General features: G+C 47.8%; 1 protein-coding gene and 1 long non-coding RNA gene across 2 annotated transcripts in view; one reads left to right on the top strand and one right to left on the bottom strand.

The window, feature by feature from the left end:
* Positions 1–18,944, top strand: part of SERTAD2 (SERTA domain containing 2) — an 81,263-nt gene that overhangs the window by 40,148 nt on the left and 22,171 nt on the right. The gene's annotated exons all lie outside the window — the stretch shown is intronic.
* Positions 1,863–17,310, bottom strand: LOC308192690. The gene is made up of 2 exons (XR_013949012.1): positions 17,207–17,310; positions 1,863–14,776 (listed from the first exon to the last, which is right to left on the bottom strand). It is a non-coding gene; the product is annotated as an uncharacterized lncRNA (long non-coding RNA).

Below are 18,944 nucleotides of genomic sequence, written 5' to 3'. Positions count from 1 at the left end.
TGCATTGTGCGTGTATATTTGTATTTCACCTCCTATTTGCCTGCCAGCCCCCTGCCCACTCTCCAGCCCTTGTTTCCCTCTCCGCTCTGGCCTGTTTGTCTTGGGTAGTGTCTGCTGGGGGGTGGGAGCCTTCCCCCCCCCCGCCTCCCCGTGTAAACAAATGAGCGTGGCTGCTTGGCAGAGCTGCAACCTTTCCTCTGTGCTCGGTTTGTAGATGGCCCTTTGCTTTGTGAATCGGGGCTGTGTAGCTGTTTACCTGCAGGACGTGCTTGAGCAACTGCTCGGACTGATGCATACCATACTCCGGGACTGTTTCTTCTCTCTCCAGCCCTGATTTATAGATAGCTGGAGAAGGGAATTCTTGGCTGCCCTGTTTTGAAAACTATTACGCTGTGCTAAACCTGGTGAAACAAACACAACACTTGATACAAAACCAGCTCCATTCAGTTTTCCCCAACAAGGGGAAGAAAGAAAAGCTTCCCTTACTTATTTAAACAATAATTCCCCTCAACTCATACTGCAATGGACACAGGTATGGAGGCTTGCTCCCTTTTCCAGGAGTTCCTGGAAATTCAGACTGGGATTTCCACAATTAACAGAGGGAATGGGATATTTTGGAGAGGGTTATTTTTTTAAATATTTCTTTCTGGATAGGCAGCGTGTACATGTCGTATAGCACAAACGAGCTGCAGCTCTGCAGGGCTTCTGTGTACAGACTGGAGCGCCAGAACAGCGTGTCCTCGGGGATCTGCAGAGATGTCCCTATGGCTGGAGAGATCAGTAGGTTGGGAGCAACTGAAGACCCCAAAGATTTCAAGGAAGCACATGAAATCAGCTGAGAGTTGCCTTTAATTAAAGGAGTGCTATGTCTCGTGCATATCAACGACTTCTGCTTCCCTTTCCTTTACACCTCTGCGGAATGCCCCCTGGATTTTGACTTGAGGGCGATGGTGTAAATTTTGAAATAACATTTGTATGTGTTAGGACAGTGCTGGCCTCCTTTCGGGATGGAGGAGTTACTCTAAAATATGGCAAAATCATCAAATGACAAGAAACCCAAGGATGTGTCAGCCCATGCCAAAGAAAATCCTGCAAGAGGGAGAGTCAGCTGTGAAAATTTACCCTGTTGCTACGGAGCTCGTTTTGTTGCGTGTATCATGTGCAAGAGGAATAATTAAAGAAATACTCCACCTGGCAAATGAACAGACAGTCTATTTGCCCCAGTTACAGGACAGTTACACGTGCACTAAACCTGAGACACCTGGCAGCAGTGCTTAGCAGGTACAGGCTGTTAATGGCCAGGTGGGGAAGCAGATTTTTTGTTAGAGGAATGAATGGGTTCTTGGAAGGCAGGGGAGGAGGGGAAATTCCTATTTGTCTTTAAAGTATTTCTCCTGTGCTGTTAAGGAAACCAGATTTGGAGAGCGTTCCCTCTGTAAGCAGCAAAGCTTTCCATTTCCCACTGCGGGGATGCTTTCTCTTTATTTCCACTACAGGTCGGTGGCAAGGTCCTGAAGGCTGTGCCAGGAGCCTGGCTGAGCTCACGCCTCCTCCTCCCTGCGCGCAGGGGTGATGCGTTGTGGCAGGGGAAGAGCTAGCGGGACATCACCATCCCAAATTGGCTTCAGACTGATTCGAGGGTGCAGTAGTGAGGTGGCTGTGTACCCCAATGTGGTGCATTTTCACGCCTGTATTTCTAAGTGGGGAGGTTTCTTCTGTTATTTGGGCTTTGTCATATTTAATCCCATGACGAGCTTAGGCTATGCATCTTGAATTTGTACTCCTTTCTTTGCGACTTACACAGCTGATCTTTGGCCCTCTGTTGCATTTGGGTCTCCTTTTTCCTCATCCAGCTTTGCAAATTCCCTATTTACATTCTTCTACCTGCTCAAGGCACCCTAGGACCCCAAAGCAGAGCCACCGTGCTGTTGTTTTGGCCTCTTACTGCCCTCTGAAAACACGGAGCCAGTAATTCGGATTAATTCCTGACTTTCTTATAATGATTCACTCCTCTTCCCTCTATCACTAGATAGCACATTCCTCACAAACCAAACCCGTGTAGCCCAGAAATAGGTCTCACACCACCACCTGCACCCACTCCCTGGACTACAGGCATTGCCTGTGGCATCTGTTGGTGTGATTTCTGGTGAAACCTGCAGTGTGCTGTGCGAGCGTTCGGGTAGAGCCAGTACGCCCCTCGTCATACCTGCCTTATAGAGGACAGGGACAACTCTTCATAAAGGGAAAAAAAAAAAAGGGTGGGGAGGAAAAAAATAAAGTTATAAGCTATCTCCATCAGCGTGCAGGTTTTTCTGCTGGCTGGTTTGGGTGATTTATAATGGTGTGCGGAGCTTTGTCACCTTAATGCTGACTCGTTCCGATGCTGCCCAGAGGTCGGCCTGCTGGCCTGTAAAAAATGAGTTGTTGATCTAGGTTGCTTTTCCTAGCAGCCACGCTACCAGCGCTGCCCTCACTGCTCTCAGTGTTGTTTCAGGGCTCACCCGTGGGCTGAAGAGGCCCACCTGGGACATTCCCTCAGCCTCTCTGCCCTGCTTATTTCATTTTAGAGATCCTCATAACGTGACCCTACGCAGGCCATAAACACATCTCTTTCACTTAGCAGGTAGAAGAGCAGCAACACCAGCAGCCAGACTTGTAGCCTTTGCGTGAGGATGGGATTCCTCATCTACGCGGTTGCTTTGGGAAGCTTGCAGGAGAGGAGCATGCTTCCATTATTATTATTATTATTTTTAACGGGGTTAGCATGGAGCATGGAAAAGCAGGGCTGGCTGCTGAAACAGATGTGCTGCAAAGGGGATGGACACAACGGGTTTAAAAGCTGAGACAGAGGTGTCTGAGTGTGTGAACTACATTAGGACATGCACGTTGTGTTTTCTCCTTCCCAGGAAGTGCTGAGAACAAATTGTCATGGAAATGTAAAATACATTTGCTCTGTTTTGGGCTGAGGCAAGCAACGAGGGCCCTACAGCCTTGAGAGCCATTTATGAGCCTGCTTGGGGAAAAGGCCCTGTAATGAGACGGGGTGCCAGATCCTGTTTCTCCGGCTCCTTCCGTAGCGCTCAAGGTATGTCTAGGAACCACCTCCTGTTTGCACCCAGCAGTGCCCTTGTGTTAGGCCTGGCACACACCCCAATCATCCTCCATGCGGTGGGTGGGCAGCGCTGAGCCCATGCTCTGCACACCCCAGCTTCTTGAAGACATCCTCCAGGAGCGGATCTCATCTCTCCTGGCCAGGCCCCTTGCGTGCCAGGGCTGTGCCCGCAGTGGGGCCAGGTCCCTTCCTCTCGCCTGGCGAAGCTTGCAGTGCTGCTGTGTTGAGCAGCGCTTCTCTGAAAGCTGCTAAATAGACACACTAAGCTCTGCCTTGACAATACACCCTTTTCTTGAGAGAAATGAGAAGTTTCAATTTCAGTCACTAGCCTGTTTTTCATTAACCTGTTTTAGTCAGCAAGTCATAGCTTTACTGTGCCACTCGCTCCAGCAGCCACTCGTCAGCCTAACGAGATGGTGGAGCAAAACTCCTGTCCTCTGCAGAAAACGCAAAGAGAGAAGAGGCAGCTCTACCCCAAACGTTAGAGGAGACTCGGTCAAATTAACACTCCAGTAAATGTCAAATATTTTAAATTTACAGGGCACTTTAAGCCCCAAGTAGGGAGCGAGGGGGGAAGGGATTGGAGTGAAGTTAATAAAACCTTTTACAACTTTTGACTTAATCTTTTATTCAGTGTTTGTATAACTCAGTTATCTGCTAGTTAATACCAGTATTTTTGATACCTCTCCAGAGCCAATACACTGCAAACCTTCAGCCCTGTTGGGTATTTGTGCTACAGCATATTTAATAGCCATGACAACAATTCAACAATTGTATAGCAGCCTCCCCTCCCTGTCTGAATGTTGCAGGCACCAGAGTGTCTCCATTGGAAAACCCCTAAACATACCGTTTCAGCCAAAACTGGTTTAATGATAGTCTACTGTGAGCTTGACAGGCTTTAAAAAAAAAAAAAAAAAAGAAAGGAAAAAAAGACACTTTTTTTCTTCTCACCCCCCGCCCCCCATTTTTTCTCAACTTCTTCACTTCTTTTGAAAAAGCTGCCACTGTAAAATACAAGGCGAATTAAAAAAAATAAATTGCTTTAAATTGCTTAACAGGCTTGATGAGACAAAGACTGGTGTGTTGGAGTGGCTGCAGGGAGCTCTGCGGCTGCTTTTGTATGATTTCAGAGGTGAATTTAGATGGCTGGAAGATAGATGGGTGCCAGATGCAGTTTGACACAGATTCCGGCAGCTGCTCCTGCGCGAGGTTTCATTAGCGGCGAGTTAGCCAGCAGCAGAGCACCGGCGAGGCCCCGAACGCTGAAACGACAGCGAGAACAGTGAAACAATACAATATTCGCTAAGTGATTTTAATCTAGGAGATTAAATGACACCCAGACGGCTTCCCGACTTAAAAAGCCACCGTGGTATAAAGCTGGTAATGGCACTCGCTCTCTCCAGGCCCTCGTCGCGTGTATTTACATTGTGTGTGCTTCCCCGCCCCCCAAAATGGGAAGAGAAGGGTAGATTTTGTGTTGCAGTCATATTTTTCCATCGGAGCTGTATAATGTGTTTTTAACTGCAACAGGAAACATTGGCCTCGCTTCGACGAATGCTTACATTGGATTGAAGTGCTCGCGTGCTCCCGCTACGCACAGGCGTAGCCGTTTGAGAGCTTCGGGCCATGGTCTGTAAAGCAAATGGCTTCCTTTTTAATAGAAGGGCACGTCCCCAAATCAGGAAGTCACTGGTATTTACAGGCTTGGGGAATTTGGCTTGTTTTTAAGTAAACCAGTGTGCTAGGATGGGCAACTTGGCAGAAATGGTGGCGAGCTGCTGTTCCCCGGGCAGCTGGAGGTTTGTTCTGGGGGGGACAGGCTCAAGTTTGGGGTTTTGTGAAGGGAAAGAAAATGGGCTCACACTTATTTGCAGTGCTATCCAAGCTGTGACTGGGGTAAGAGGTGCTTGGGGGGCTGACTGGCTGCCTTTGGGGACCCCTGGCTGTGTCAGGGCTGGCATTTACAGTGCGGTTACTGGGGTATAAAACAGCTTGGTGTGCTTCTGGTGCTCCAACAGGCGTACCCCTGACAAGAGGAGGAGGAGGTCTTCCCTCTGTTAGTGGAGGGAAAACATATAAAGCAACAAGGAAACAAAAAATTTCTTCTTTCCTTCCTTATGTGCCACCTGAATATCGCCGTTACGTATTTAACTGCTGGTATCAAACTACTGCAATCACTTGGAGTCATTTGCTAGCCTCACGGCAAGCAAACAAAACATTTTTTTTCCAATTAATACGCAAGTTGGATGCATGCAGGTTGCCTTTCACTCTCCACCGCTGTTTGCTCGTGAACGTTACAATTCTGTGTCTAGATGCCTTCAGTAAGTACCCCATGCATGGCTTCAATTAAGCTTTCTATATTGAGAAAGTATGCCTTAATTTAGCAGGTTAAAGATATCTCTGTTACATCAGTTTGTTCACAGTGTGTTGTGACCTAATCAACTAGGGATGTAAGCCATTTCATGAGGAGTAATTACTCAACAACAAAAAATGTCTCTCTTTCCTAATAGCTGGGAGTGAGTTGGCTAATTGGAATCCATTTTGGTAGCGGCAGGTCAGCAAGCAGGAGGTGACTTTCCTGGCTGGCTCCTAGGTGGGAGGGAGAGGCCGTCAGAAGCTGAAAGGCAGAACCACAGCTTCCTGAGCCCGCCGCGAGAGCACCGCAGCCATTCGGGAGCGTGGCGGCAGCTCGTAGTGCTGGCCCACGCGGCGCCCTGGTGCTCTCCTTCACCAGCGATGCCGTCGACACAGTTTGGCCAAAGCCCATTCCTGGATGTTTTTGAGGGAAGGAATTTGAGTGGGTTGGAAATGCCAGACCTGCTCTGGAGCATTGCGAAATAGCTCTGATTTTTTTATTATTACTGGAGGCGGGGGCACGCAACGATGGCTTTGTCGTGTGACGAGTCTTCTGCATTGCCTGGTTAGGCCATGGTCAGGAGACGGTGCGAAGTTGAGAGATGCTGCTTATTCTGTCTCTACTAGGAATAGCTTATGACAGTGACGGAACGATTTTTGCTTTCAGTGCTTCGTCGCTTAGGAGTGTGGACTACTAATCCTGCCCCAGAGGTGCCACGTTGAGGCAGCTTTTAGGTGACCCCACTGCTTGCTTTTCTGCTTTCCCACCAGAAGCATCGTTGAGGTGCATCCTGATTTGATTCCCCCCACCCACCCTGGCTTCAAATTTTGCTGAGAGGGAGGTGGAGAGGAAAATCCTCATGAATTAACATTATTTCCCTGGTGGGCTTTGCTGCCATTTTATCTAATTACGCCTGCTGTTTTCCAGATCACATTGTAAGCATTTGCATGAAGGGGCTTTCACTTACCTCCTCAAGTAAATTAAATAACAGCCCTTAGGCTGGGCTGACAGCATAATGCATTTTCATGTGGGAGATCAACAGCTCCCATACCTTGAGATGGGAAATGCTGAAATGACAGGGAAGCTCTGTGCTTTCGTCTTGAATTAGGGCAACTAGACCGAGTTGGGGCTACTTTGCAAGTGCCTGCGCCCAACTCGTGCGGTGTGCAGGCTCGGTTGGGAAGAGGGGGACACACGGGAACCCACAGCAAGGTCCACGGGGAGCAGGCCGTGATTTTCGGCTCGCTCAGATCCACGGGCTACGTGTAAGATGTGCAGGAAAGCCGGGGAAAGCAAGCCTGTTGTCAGCAGATTTAAATGCTCGGCCCTATTGGAGAGCGTGAAGGGATCTGCAAACCAGGAAAGATTGAAAGCCACAGACGTAAAGCAAATGAGAGGTGCAGGCCCTGCCCTGAGGACGTTTAGTGTGACTCGTGGATGGAGGAGGCTGGACTTGTCTTGAGCGCTCTGGAAATCAAAACACATGGGTTTGACTTTCATTTCCACAATAAGCTTCTACTAGCCGTCCAGTAGTTTCCCCGTGCTTCATTTCTTCAATTTGCCAAATGAGGCAGTGGCCTGTCTGCCGAAATGACAGCCCGCCGCTCGCTTTGCCCGACCGTTACTCGCAGCGAGTGGCCAGCCCCAGGGCTGCCCTGCCCTCCTCCTCCTGTCTCAGGGCTCCCAGAGCCCCCCGAGCAGCAGCCCCCCAGATAATCCCCTTCCTCTCCCATCCTGTATGGCGTACGGACCAACCCAGTGAGCATTTGGTGAATGAGGGGGCGATGGGCCCCTACAGCAGGCAGGGAATTGAATCCCTGCTCCGGCTTGCTCTTGTGGGTCATAAGAGGGGATCAGCAAGGTGAGTCTGCTTAGCGGGTGGTCCCCGTGTGCTGGGGAGCCTCGCACACGTGTTTCACCTAAACAGAGAAGGGCTGAACGTGTCCTCTCAGTTTGCTGCGCCTCCGCAGTGACAGCGACCCCATTGGTAATTGTATCTCTGATGCTGAAGTGCCTTCTAGCTTTTGCTGCTAATTCTTCTTCCCTGGTGTCATTGGTGAGGGATTAAGGAAGTCATGCAGATCACCAAGATCTGCTTGAAGGAGTCGGCAGTGACTCACTTCTGTCTGGGGACTTCTGCTAAAGAAACACAGTTGACTTGTTTTTCGTTTGAAAATCAAGATTTCTGTTCCATCAAAACATAGTTCCAAGTTGAAGGTGGTGGAGAACTAGAAAAGTTAGCGTGATGGGGGTGTGAGTGCTTTTAACTTACATGTTAAAGCATCTTGGCTCTTGTAAGTAACGGGAGAACTACTCTTGTAATGCATTGCGGTGTCTGAGATGAATTTTGAATGCCAGTGAGATAATGAGATTTATCAAACAACAAGCCCGTCTTTCACTTTGTTCAAGTTTGGCCTTGTGCCTCACATACATGGAGTTTAGCTCAGAAGCAGCTCGTCGTTTGTATCCCCAAACCACCGTGTGCAGTTCTGATGGATGGCGGCCGCTGGACGCGAGAGCTTCAGAGCTGGGACATGAGAGGCTCCCCCAACCTTTCTGCTTGCTCCGAGACCCTGCAGCAGGACGCGGGGTAAGCGAGTGGTCACCACGAGGCTGCTGTGGGAGAGGCTGAGGAGGCGTTTGCCTTTACGAATCACCGACTGCAATTTAACACGTCAATCATTTCTTCAGCATGAACGTGCGTGATGTTCACGATGTAAGACACAGGGCTGCTTTTAACAGGTTAGGTGAGATGATTCAGGACTGATCCAGCTCCTTGGGCGATCAGGTAGTATACAGCCCATGGTGGTTATTATTCACTCCTTGTTGATGTTAGAAAGCTTTCTAACAATTCATGGTATCTCTCAAGCTCTCATCCTCTTCTCTCTTTTTGTTTTAATTTAATTTTATTATTATTATTATTATTCAGACTCCTGCTGTATGCATCTCCCAAGCAGGTGGGAGGGCGAGTTGGTGGGAGATGACTTGGCTTTGTTGGAACTTCACTTAATGCAGGGTGGGGGCAGAGAAAATGAAGCTAAATTACGCAGATCCTGAAGGCACAGCGAGTGTGCTACATCACTTGTGAGCATGACTAGAACTGAAAATGAATCACAGCCTTGTTAGACACTGTATGTGTCAGTGCATGTGGGCAGAAATATCATTCAGTGAGAGAGAGAAAAAGACGGAGAGAAAGAGACTGAATCTTTTAAAGCGTGCTGGTCCCACTGAAGCAGTTGTAGTATTTAATCTAATGGGTGAGAGCGGGGAAACAAGGGGGCAGCTTCTGTAGGATACTTTGCTACGTTGGTTTATCTTCCTTTCTGAAGATTCAAGAGGAGGCTGGACCTCTCAGCAGTGACATCTGAAGACTTTTCTAAACCAGAAAAGGCTGTAATTGCAAGTTCAGGTTTGAACCCACTTTCGAGGAGTTTATAATACAACCACCAAGACTTATTTTGGGTGAGATTTGAATGTGGAGTCGCTTCAGCCTGCGTGTTCATTTTGCATTAGGAAGCAAATTTGATTTGCTCTTCCTGTAGCCTTCTGATGGTGCACACTCACACGAACGCAGTGGCACACCCATGTGCACACCAAGCTCGTTTCCTAAATTCCAGTTACAAAAAGCCACTCTGGAGCTGTAACCTCGATGCTTGCAGCTGTGTAATTTGAACAGGGCTCATCTCTAACCTGGAAATTGGTTTTGCAGTTAGGTTCTGATGGGACACAGCCATGGCAGGTGATTTGATGGAGAGTTGCTCGAATAAACTGGCCTCTAGAATCTGGTATGTATGTGTTCTTACTCCAGAAGACCCCACAAATGATAGCAGTGTTCCTCAAGAAGCTCTTCCACCTTCTGCAGGAGCCAGTCCATGCCAGCTAGCAAACAGCAACCATCTTAAAATCCCCCACCCCGCCACCCAAATACCACAGTTTTTTTGAAGCCAGATGGAGTAACGCGGTGTATTCTGTCCCACGTTTCGTTTGTGCATTTCTGTACGTTGTGCTTAGTCCTGCAGTCTGCATTTGCTTTCACTAGCCCTCTTACTTCTCCAGGAAGCAAGTGGACTATAGATCAGATTGCCAGGTGCTTCTGTCTTGGGTCTGAGGTTGCTAGTTCTGTATGGACTGTCTCCTCCCGTTTCTGCTGTTTTTGAAGTGTGTCTGCTGAGCACTCATACAGGTGGCAGAATCTGGCCCCAGTCTGCAGTAAGCATTATGCATGTTTTGGAGCTGTACTCCTCCGCCAAGGGGACAATCTTACCTTTCCAAGAAGCATTGCAGTTCACATTTCTTGGAGGATGGAGAGGGGAATTTATCCCCCTTCGTGAAGCCTGAGATCGTCTTTGCTCAGCATAAACTGGAAGCCATGGGAGGAGTGTAATGTGTTCCCAAATGACACCTAATGGAAGAGCTTGGCTGTTGACAGCACCATACCACAAATGAAAACTTTTAAGGAATTAAAAAAAAAAAAACAACAAAAAACAACATCAACCAACAGATTGTTAAAGCTGTTTTCCCTGAGTACTCTATCACAAGAAATAGAGCTGTTTGTATAGGTATTGTGGGCACTGCAAGCTAGGCAGGCTCCTCTTAGAGCAGCTTGAGATACTACTTCATAGCCTGAAGTTTAACCAGAACAAACTCGTGTTGCTTTTTTTCCCCCTCCCCTCTTCTCCTGGGTATGTTCCCTTAGTTTCTCATCCATCCAGTGCTAGTATGGCGAAGTCTCTCGTTGCTTCTTGGAGGTTTACATTCTCTTCCAGGTTTTTGTCCCCAGCCTGCTTTCCGGTATCTCCTTAAAGCTTTTCATCCTAGTCACCCTTCTGCCTGAACCCATCCTGGATAGGGTTTCAGTGGGAAAGCTGTTGTCCTAGCGTGTGCAGTGAAGGCAGCTGTAACCCGTCAGCCCAGGTGGGTTAATCTGGTGTAGAAACTCCAGAAATCCTGGGGTCGTGTTTGAAAATGCTTCCTCTACAAAGCATAGCCTGTGCTTCCTGCGTGTTGCCGCCTGTGGCTCTTGTTTTACAGCAGGCTCAGACCCTGGTGCCAGGCTCTTCTGCTGAATTTGGGAAGGCTGCGTGCAGGAGGAGGCAGGTGGTCATTGCCGGTAGTGTCTGCAGGCACTGGCCCGTGACATCTTGTGTAATTTAAAAGCTGATGATTCTAGACACTGGCTTGAGTTTTAAAAAAGCAGCTAGAGCTGTGTGGCTTCTTCTTTATCCCCCTCCCCACAGACCAGGTGCTCTGTAGTTTCTGAACACAAAGTGGTTTCTGAACGTTAAGAAGCATGTAAACTGTCTCCAGCTGAGGACACAGCACTGCACCTCCCCCCTGCACCAAAAAAAAAAGGGGGGAAAAAAAAAAACACAGAAAAAAACCTCCATCAGTAACTTTTGAAAATCCTGGTCATTGTGTGGCTTTCCTAGAACGTCCTTCTTTAATGAAACGGGAATAGCTTGTGATTTTCTGACTCTTAGATGTGACCCTTCTGGGAGAAAGGCAAGGAAGGGATCCATACTTGCAACAAGAACAAGCTTTTAATTACTTAGAGCAAGAACATGTTCTGAAAAGTAAAGATTTTAGACTTAATGTGCAAGGAACAAAAGGCCGTTGTGAGCTATGTACAAGAGTTGCTGAGAGTTTGTATTCTGCCCTTTTTTTTTTCTGTGGGAGTTATTTCCTGTTGTTGACTAGAGTTCTTTATTTAGAACCACCTAGCTACTGAATGACGGCTAGCTCGCGAAAAGAAAAAGTGTGATTAAAACTTGCTAAGGCATATTTCAAGATCTCCTCACTTCCATTAATTTAAGGTGAATCTTTGCTAAATAAAAGAAGAAGTTCAAAACAACAAATGCATTTTCTCCTCATTACTTCGCCCACATCAGCCGTGACAGCTAGCAAAAATATGCTGGGAGTCCGAGGTCTTTCACCTGAACATCTCATGGAAGGCAATGTTTTGTTAACAAACGTGGCTTGTTTTAGGTTGTCCTGGTTTTAAAACCCAAACAAACCCGTCAAATGCCCGGTCTCCTTTCTTCCAGGTAAGAGTAATGCAGCGGCATTTTGTGGGGGCCACTCTTTTTGACGGACCCCACAACCAGGGTAGGAGTGCAGCACTTGCACTTTCCCAGCTGCTCAGATGAGAAAGGGTTTCCTTTGAAGAGTGCTGCCAGCAAAAAGAGGTTTCTGGCTGCTGACCTGCATGGGAATAGTATTTGTGTACATGTGTTGAGTCAAATTATCAGCGCTTTGACATATGCTTAACTTCTTTTGCTCTTATGGCATGTGCTGAACATCCAGCTGAGGAAAGTTAGCAGAAGAGGTTGAAAAAAAAGAAAAGACTTAACCTGAAGGTTACCAATATTGGATTATAGGTGTAGGTAGGCAAGCAAAGGAACTGAGGCTACTGACTTTTTCTTAGCAGGAATCACGCTAGGAATGTCCCCTGGGTGTGGATGATTAGCAAATGCCCTGGGGCATGAGAGCAGATGGACATTCATCCCTCCTGGACCTGGCTGCTCACAAAGTCTCTCACAAAGGGTGGCAATTTCTGCTCAGCTCTTGCAACGAGGCTGGCCCCTTTCTGCGAAGTGCCTGCCCACCGCCCGCTCTTGTGGGCAAGCTGTGGGACAAGAGCGATGGCTGGCCTGCGCCCTGACAGCAGTTCACATCTTGCCTCCTGCAAACAAAACTGCTAGAGGCTGGTGTGTAAAGCTGGGTGCCTGCAGGGAATCGTTCTGTAAGGGAGAGAGATTTGGGAGCCTTCTGCCCATCCCTGTGCGCTGGGAAAGTCCCTGGTTGGGTGAAGAAGCAGGGAGAGCCTCACTGATATTCCTCGTGGTATTTTCTGTCCAGAAGTGAGACCAGAGAACAGCCTGGGCTGGGCAGCATCAGCACGGACGGGGATGCAGCTCTTCCCCTGGTTTCTTGGGCCTGCTTGTTTCCCTTAGCAATTTCCCCCATTATACCTCCGCTTTGCTCCCCCCCAGAGCTAAACGATGAAAAGGCAGAATTATTGCTGTTTGAGAGAGCTGCTTATGCCTGGCTCAGACACTGTGGGCTTCGGGGAGCAGTATGCCACATGCAACACTTGCTTTTCTAGCTCTGTGCCGCCCTGCCCACAGCATATCTCATTTTTTTCCTGCAAACACCGCGGTAGGAGAGAGATGGGGGTGACCAGACAGGGGAGCTGCCTCACCCCTCTAAAATCAGAGCCAGATTTTAAGGACATTACCTCCCCGAAGTCACTGTGGGAGGGAGAGAGAGGTGTGAAAGGGTGGGCAAGGTGGTCCATGGTGATAAATTGTGGATCCTCAGCTTCTTTCTTTGTCCTGATGGTAGATCCTAAATGCTGGGTGGGTTTGCAAGGCTTTAATGTAGCTTTGTTTGGGAATACTAATTAGGTGTAAACCTCTTTTAGCCTTTGTCTAATGGCCGCTGTAAACGATCAGCTTCCTTCAAAGTGAGAGCATAAAAAAGGTTAGGGGAGAATGTAAATGAACATGTACAGTTCCCTTTTTCTTCGGTAAGCCAAAATACATTTCTCACCGTTATAGGGGTGGTTTTAGGGTAAGGCTGAGAAATGAGTGCTTCACCCACGGTCTGTTTACCTGCACATACAGTACGGGCTTTTGCTGACTCTTAGCCGTGCTAGCACGAGGGAACGTAGAGAGGGAAAATGAATCATTACCACAGTCGTCAGCAGTAAAAGCATCCGATATGCTCATTCACTCTTTTTTTTAATCCTTTCTTTGCACATAATTAACGAATTCACACATTTTGTGAAGGGTTAAAACTGAAAGACTTGTACGTTCACTGCACTGACTCAATGAGTTCAGTTCTATATGATCTTCATTTATTTGTAGTGGAACAGAATGGCAGTGGGAGTTTATGCTACATTTGATGTTCTTGTGCTAGGTTTTTTTGTCAGCTCCTCTATTTCTCTTCTAAATTTGGCCCTGCAGATTCAACTTCTGTTTTATTGGGGCTTGGGGTTTTTTCTTAAAGAAGTTGTGCAGGTCACTCACTGCTTGCCTAAAATTAGACCCCCAGCAAACAGTCTGCCTGAAAGGACTTCAGATTAACGTCGTCTGTAAAGAGTTTTGCACCTGGGATGGCTGGAGGAAGGATTTACTGTTGCAAGTTCGGATTACCTCAAGAATCCCTTCGTCTCACTTGGTAGAGGTATTGCCTGAATCTAGTGGCTCTAAGAAGCTGCAGAAACTAGTCTGAAACGAACCGCCCAAGCCCCCTGAATGGTGTAGGAGTTTAATATGCTGCACAGGTTGTATTCTCGCCAGCAGAAGCAGCTAGAGGTGGGTGCATTCATTTGGATGTCAGAGTACTAACTCATGTTTTCATGTAAATAAGGGCTGAAATAGTTTATTTTCCCCCAGTAATGCATCTGAGCATGAACATACCATACTACAGTGACATAGATTTAAGTGCTATGTAACATTGCAATCCTACATCAACACCGTAGCCACGACACCATTTTATGTGTGCCATCCCAGCCTCAAACACCCCAATACTGCTGTACAATTCTTTAACGCCACACTTCTGAGCAGGAACCTCCACGTCTCCAAGCCGCTCATCACCCTGCTGGCGGCCCCGTTTGGTCTATCAAGCCTTCGGCATTTCAGCAGGCTCGAGCAGTGCTAAACATATTCCAATGCGCCTATGCAGACAGGCTTCTTCCAGGTTTCAGATGTAGTTAAGAAGAGAGCGGTATGCATCTGCGATCCAGAAACGCAAAGCTCCATGCAGAGCTCTGTTGGAGCAGCTCGGCTTCGGAAAAGGGCCGCGGTGTGCAGCACGTGCGCCGAGCCAGGTCGGTGGAGTTGCACTCCTTTGGTGAGCGGGGAGCAGGTTGTCTGTTGGTGGAAGTGAGACGGTGGCAACCTTTGTTCTGAAGCGCGCGTGTGGCTCTCATCTTCGACAGCCGCATCTCGTTAAGGTTTTCAGGATCAGGTCGGGATTGTGCTGGAGACTAGTGGGTGGCCTGAGACTTCTGGCTTGATTGCAGTGACATCTGTTTACACCAGTGGTTAATTAGGCCTGAGGACTGGCCATCTCTCTGTATTTTTCCCCACTGTTTCTTCATTTTTTTTCCTTTATTTAAAGTATTCCCTTCTCGGTTGTAAAACAGAGCCTTCAGTTCTCTCGGCAGATTTTTTTTCTCTTAACACACTGGCTCCAGTATTAGAGGAGCATCAGAATATCAGCGTAGCCTCTCTTCAGAAAAAGTAACCAAGTGTTCCAGAAAAGAATGGCTTGTGCTTTTGATAGAGGCTGCAGGGCGAGCACTAAAAGGGAAAGAAAAGTAAATGCAGCATTTTGTAGCTGCGAATTGTTTAAAACTTAACTCAATGTGAAGCACAGACCACTGTGTCTTGAGAAGAATGAGTGAAAAGCCGAGCCTGCGTTAGGAGCCTTTGTGCAGCACAGCCAGCTTTGGTGTGAACAGTCTGGCCTGGGTCAAAAACGAAGCACATCTCGCAGGTGATGCAGCCTGAATGGGATTTGGGAAGGAACGAGGATGTTTATGAAAAGCAGAAAGATGTGCGTGGACCCAGCAACGGTAGGCAGCGCGAACTTCCGTCAGAGGACAGCGTGTTTCAGCTGGAGCGAGGATGATGCACACCAGCAGTCTCCAGAGCACTGGGAGTGCACAGGGAATTACAGAGGGAGGGAGTCATCTCAGTGCATGAGGAATGCAGCAAAACCTCCTCTGACTAAGCCAGCTAATGCACGCTGTGTTTTTTTTCTTTCCTGATAATCCTGTTCCATAATATTTCCTTAATAATTTAATACGTGAAGAGTAGCCCTTCTGAAAAGCATCTAAATCACCAAGTCTCACTTTCAGATGAAACCTTGCCACACTTGTCCTTGACACACACGGGGGATTTCTACCAGGTATAACTACCTCAGTTAAGTTTGTTTTTTTTTTTAATTATTGCTTAACGAATTTAGCATGTGGCACAACCCTTGGCACTGCCCAGCAACAGCTGTATGTTACTGGATTCCGTGGGCCTGATCCTGCAGCACTTGAAGCCAAAAAGCGTATTTGGGAACAGACGTTGGCATCGAAGTCTGCAGAAAGGCTCAGAATAAGTATACGAAGGAGGTTAGTTGCACTCAGAATATTGATTCACGAGCTCCATGGTTTTTGCATCTCTGCTCATTTTACCTAAGTAAGACCAACTGCCCAATTGGACATATAATATATGATACTGCATTAGAACTAAGGCTGCATTTGGTCATACTCATTAATTAAACTGATTTCCCCTGTAGTTTTTTTTCCTAGAGAACTAACAGAGAATGATAATTAAGCATATTATGCATTCTAGGGAACGACGTTTCTCCTACTGCCACAGAAACATTAGAGATGAAAAACATGAACTAAAGCAGAAAAATAATAAAAAAAGAAAAGAAAAGCTAAAATGGGAGTGAGAAGGGGGAGCGTTCCTTCCTTCTGTTTCAGCTGATTCCTCTGTGCCTTGGGATGTGCATGGCAGCCTCGTCACAGCGGATGAGTTGCGCCAGCAGGAAAAAATAAAAGCCAATTGAAATCTAAAGCAGGGCAGCCCAGCTTTTCACAGGTGCAGCTCCCTGGTAATGCACAGATGCAGGCTGCAGTAATGCAGCACCCCAAATTTTGTGGGTTTGTTTTTTTTTTGAGGTGCTTGCTTTTATTTGTAGCTGAACCTTGCCTGAGGAAACTGGTGGTGCTTCGGTCGAGGGGCTGCTGCTGAGCGTCGCTCCTTGCTGCTCCGGGGCTGTTGCTGTTGCCGGCCCACAGCCCCTTCGAGAAGGCCAGTGTTGACCCCTGAGCTGCCTGAAGGGAGGTGTCTTGAGGCTTGGCGGCGTTTAATCACATTTAATTCGTGCCTTTGCTTGTGGCATGCTTGCTTCTTACCCGTGAGACCTGCGTCGCTTGGTGGGGAGCACTGCTCTGGTAGGATGAGCATCCTTGGCTACAGGCAGGCCCTTGGGTTAGCTTTTCCCAGGTTATTGGTGCTGGCAGGGTCTGACTCTGCAAAAAGTTGTCTGCTCTCAGGGCAATATTACGTGTTTGTCTGTCAGCTCCTGTGTGTGCTAATGCAAAGATATCCAGGGAGAGAATGAAGAAGGTGTTTTGTTCTTACATTTACCTGGTGAAGTCTCAGCATTAACATGTATAGCAATTAAAAGGGCCAAGGATGTGCTTAGAAACAGAGGAAACAATTCACTGTGTGTTTTTTTGGCAAAATTTGAGGGATGCCGATGTTTCAGCACACCAAAGGTTGCCACTGTTTCCCAATTGGCACAGATGTTGATAGCCAGAGATTACCTGGCAGTCTGTAATATTTCTAATGAATTGCCCTAAGAAGCCTGGTGTCTGTTTCCCCCTCCCAATCTTTGATTTCTGTTTGTTAATGGATTTCTTTTTAATACAGGAGGGTTTTTGAATGTTCTAAAGGAGGCCTGGCCTCGTTCAGGCAAACTTTGTCCATCCTTGCTCAAAGACGGCTGCGTTTAGACTGTGCCTGTGGCCCACTTCAGGTCAGTAACTCTATCGAAAAACACAGTTCCTTCTCTTCTAGCGTGTCATCCTCTTGTGCGAGCAGCTCGATGGGCTGCTCCTCACAAGCACAGAGACTTTTCCCCCTGCTCCTGTGGTTTCTGGAAGCCTCTGCCAACTCACTTCCCTGCCCAGCGTTCGTGGCTCGGTCGCGGGCTGTTTCTGCACTTACCAACATGTTTGGGCAAACTGCGCTGGGGCCTCGCAGACACCTTCTGGTCAGATTGCTCCGGGGCTGCGGAGCTGAGCTTCCTGGCCAGCAAGGCCTCATTAAATCACACTCCAGGCAACGTGAGACGTGATCGGCAGCGGGATCATTCGCTCTGTGTCGCCTAACCTCGTCCTGGCACGGCAGGGCCTGAGCAGTGCAAAGTGTGGGCAGGAACTCCACTCGTATCGATTCATGTCATGACCTATGCTCATCTGAGAGTGTTTCTGAGTGTGGATGCAGGCTGTGCTCGTTGTGTTCAGAGGAACAATCTGAGTTATAGCGTGACTATAAACTCCTGCCAAGAAAGGCCCAGGGGAGTTACAGTAGGAAACAGGAGGGGCAGTGAGTTTTCTCTTATGCTAGTGTAAAATTGGAGCAACCTAACAAAGTCAGGAGTGGTCAAAACTCATACACCAGAGGCTCAGGCCTTTTGCTGCCGAATATAAAAAGGCAAGACTGGGGCCATGGATATCAGAGTGGAGCCCAGCTCTTATTTAGCAAATGTTTGTGGTTATGCCTATACTCCTAGCGATAGCGTGCACACACCCAGGAACAGGGACTGTAAGCCTGCCGTGGACTTTGAGCTCCAGAAGGCAGGCACTGCTTGGCTGGATGCATCCCCGGCGCGATTACACGGGGCCAGATCCTGCCATGCTATGAGTCCAGAGCAACCCCCCTGAAGCAAAGGTTTCCACTGGTGGAGCTAAGAAATTGGGCTGCCAGAACTGCTCCAAAATAATATAAATACTTATATATATGCAGCCTGTTTCAGAACTTGCTGTGCCTGCATGAAAGGAATTGCCCACTGGGTGCTGGAGGGGTGACAGCAGCTGTTGTGTGACCTGCTGGCGACACGCGTCGTGGCCTTCTTGAATGTAAGGGTGGAGAAGAAAAGTCTGTGTTTCAATTAGTAAGCAAAGGGGTTGGGATTTACAGTGCTGTAGCTACAGGAGGCTTTATTCTGCTCTTGAATATGCTTGGGGAGACTCAGACATCACTGGAGCTGTCCCCCTTCTGCACCAGTGTAAAGGAGGGAAGAATGTGGCTCTGAAATTTGGTGGATTTGGCTTTTAAAAAACCAACAAAGTTGAAAATGTCCAAATATTCTGGCTGGCTTTTGAAAAGACTGAAGCTCACCAGACAGGTACCAGTCAGGCCCTAAAGCAAATGAAGCTTTTCCTTTCATTTACTGATTTTTATTATGACGGCTGTAATTTCAAGAAGAGCCTTGTTTTCCTGAGCTCGAGCACCAAATTTTCCCTGTCTGCAAGAAAGCATCCAGCCAGGGGAGATTCAGGTTTTAATTTCTGCCGCCTCGTGATCCATTCACAAGTCACTTATCAGTGACAAAATTCAGTAAACGGCTCGGGAATGGCTTCGCAAACCTGCCTCAGGGCTACCTCTGCACGGCAGTCAGAGGATGACAGCGCTTGGATTTCCTCAAACGGAGGGCTGAAAACGCAGGCGGAGGAGGAAAGGTGTCACCAGGCCTGGCGACGGTGCTTCTCAGTCTGATGCTTTCCTCCACTTCTAATGGCTTCAGCAGAGCGGAATACCAGTCTTGGTGTTTTAAGCCCCAATTAGATGGGTGGCTTTTCAGGTCTAATTTTAAGAATCCGTAAAATCACCCTTCTGTTTTTGGCAGGTTCACTCCATTATTTTTTTTTCCTGTCCTTTGTGGGTTTTCAACGTGCAATTT

This window comes from Anser brachyrhynchus (assembly GCF_964034855.1).
Source record: "Anser brachyrhynchus genome assembly, chromosome: 3".
NCBI lineage: Eukaryota > Metazoa > Chordata > Aves > Anseriformes > Anatidae > Anser > Anser brachyrhynchus.
This window is presented reverse-complemented; position numbering and strand designations above follow the sequence as displayed.